The sequence below is a fragment of the Brienomyrus brachyistius genome, chromosome 4 (genome assembly GCF_023856365.1).
Source record: "Brienomyrus brachyistius isolate T26 chromosome 4, BBRACH_0.4, whole genome shotgun sequence".
Lineage (NCBI taxonomy): Eukaryota > Metazoa > Chordata > Actinopteri > Osteoglossiformes > Mormyridae > Brienomyrus > Brienomyrus brachyistius.
This window is the reverse complement of record NC_064536.1, coordinates 34,279,316-34,282,026: the sequence shown is the minus strand read 5'-3', so window position 1 is coordinate 34,282,026 and position 2,711 is coordinate 34,279,316. Positions and strand designations below refer to the sequence as shown.

Sequence of the window (2,711 nt, the reverse complement as noted above, 5' to 3'; positions counted from 1 at the left end):
CTGTGTGTAACACGGACGCCTCATACTATCAGGGGTTTGGGTTTGAATCCTGCCCCTGGCTGTCAGTGTGCTGTTTGTGTCCCCGGTTTGGGCCCCGTGCTTCCTGGGATGTGCCCCAGGCTGACTGTGACCCCAGCCTGGGCAAGAGGGGGAAAGATAGATGGATGATTTTTAAACATTTAAAACCCACAAAAAGGGAGGCAGTGAGGTTAAGGAGAGTCAGGAATTGAGTCTCCACAGATCTGAGGTCAGCGATACACACATAAGGCTCCTCTGATGCTCCTCTTCATCTTCTTCCTCCAGGTGAGGATCACTTACTCTGAGACAAGCTCTCACTCTCTCTCACTCCACCATTCAGTGTAATTAAGATGAAGATAAATTTTGCATAATATATTTACTACATTTATATTCATATTCTTCCATGAAGTTTTATCACTTCCTGTTAGTTTTTCTGAATTGCCAAAACACTAAACCTCAGTTTAAAAACTAAACTGTCAACTACCAAAACTCCTTCATCAAATCAATTCCACAGTTTGCAAAATGATAAACACTGTTTGTCTGCTTAGATACAATTAGCAAATCTGAATCTCCCAATTAGCAAAACTCTAAACACATTCTCATTCACAAAACACATTTAGCAGTGTGGTGCACTTGGACCCAGAATGGCACACACAGACTCTAAAAGTTACACAGAAATAACACCCTGTTTTCATCATTAACACACTACTACTGAAAACTGAGCACGCATGTGTGCAGTCTGTGATGTGTGGAACCCATTCAATAAACAGGACATAAGCCAAGTCAAATGAAAGCGGTGTGACTGAATTCAACATGGAGCATTACAACAGAAGAGGAAGAGGAGTGCGAGTCAGAGGTGGTGGACGAGGAGGAAGACCAAGAAGAAGAGGTGTAATTTCAAATGAAATCAGAGCAACGGTCATAGATCACGTTGTGGTTCATGGCATGATGATGAGGGAAGCAGGACAACATGTGCAACCAAAACTATGTCGGTTCACAGTGGCCTCCATGGTCAGGACCTTCAGGGAAGAAAACCGGTAAAATGTATTTTTGTCTCTGAAAGTTACGGCGTGACTTCAGTGTCAGTCAATGGCTCCACCAATCTCTATAAAGGGGACAGGGAAAAATAATTTCCTTACGGCACTATATCTGTTTTTGTACAGTAGAGAACATTTACAGTACAGCATGTATACTGCTAACAATATTATCTTTTTGCAGAATTGACAGATGGCCACATACAGTAGGGGTGGAAGAGCACGTAAGTTCTCAGAAGAATAAGAGATAGTAATTGTTGAGATGGTCCATCAAAACAATGCAATACAACTTGTGTGAAATACAACAGCAGATTATTGAAGACAAGGTGCATTTCGATAGAATAAATCATGTGAGTCTTTCAACAAATGACCGTGTCCTGCAACGCAACCAGATAAGGATGAAACAAGCCTATAGGGTGCCGTTTGAGCGAAACTGAAATAGTGAAAGAGCAACGAAATCAATATGTGCAAGTAACTAAACTGTTACAGTACACTCTGCACTAGCATGTACAGTATACTGTACTATATATGTCATTCACAGAACGGAGGGTAATCTATTTTCATTGTGTATAGAGACTTTTTGAACTTGACTCAATGGAGAGGCCTCACGAATACATCTTCATGGATAAAGCTGGATTCAATCTGGCAAAAAGGAGAAAGAGAGGTCGCAGCATAACTGGTCAACGTGCCATTGTAGAAGTGCCTGGCCAGTGTGGTGGAAATGTGACCATATGCGCTGCCATCAGCAGCTATGGGGTTGTCCACTGCCATGTTGTTGTTGGGCCATATGACACTGACCTTCTTCTAACATTCCTGGATGGTCTATGGGATGCTTTGCTTGGACATGAGCGGAGAGGTGACGAGCAGGCAGAGCATCGCATTTATGTTATCATTTAGGACAATGTGAGCTTTCACCGTGGTCCAAGAATACGTGATTGGTTTAACAATAACCAGCATTTTATGAATGTTTGCCTTCCTCCATACACTCCCTTTTTAAACCCTACTGAGGAATTTTTCTCAGCATGGCGGTGGAAAGTATATTACCGAAATCCCTACATACAGGAAAATCTCATCCAAGCAATGGATGCAGCGTGTGATGATGTAAGAATGGAATCTTGCCAAGGCTGGATTCGGGAAGCCAAAGGATTCTTTCCACGTTGTCTTGCAAGGGAGAACATTGCATGTGATGTAGATGAAGTCCTGTGGCCTGACTGGATGCAAAGGCATGATGATGCGGCTGAATGACTGATTGATTTTGATGTAAAAATATGTAAAAGTACAGAGTGCATTTTGTTTTGCTGCAGGTTTCTTTGTTTGGATGTAAATAAGCTTTCATAGGTACAGGAATGTCCTAAATAAAGATTATTTTCCTTTTATCCCAGAGTGATTTGCATTTGTTTATGTAGTGTGTCAATTTCTGAGTAGTGTTTTGTGTGTTTTCTGACAGTTGTGCTTGATTTTGAGTAAAGTTGGTTCTTTTGAGTTGTCTCGGTTCAACTGTTTGATTTTGCAAGACAAGTAAAAGGTTTTATGAGCATAGCTTGAACTTTAGGGTTTGTGCTTAGTGTTTTGAGAAAAGGAGAGGAGATTTTAGGAAATGCGTTTTAGCAATTCAGAAAAACTGTAATAGTCTGTGGTGGTAGCATGTTGACTAACTTT

The 2,711-nt window shown here is 41.2% G+C and overlaps 1 long non-coding RNA gene across 1 annotated transcript; it reads left to right on the top strand.

Moving 5' to 3' along the window:
* The first annotated feature begins 816 nt into the window (after positions 1–816).
* Positions 817–2,428, top strand: LOC125740381 (uncharacterized). Its single transcript, XR_007397606.1, has 2 exons — positions 817–1,055; positions 1,237–2,428. It is a non-coding gene; the product is annotated as an uncharacterized LOC125740381 (long non-coding RNA).
* The last annotated feature ends 283 nt before the right edge of the window (positions 2,429–2,711 follow it).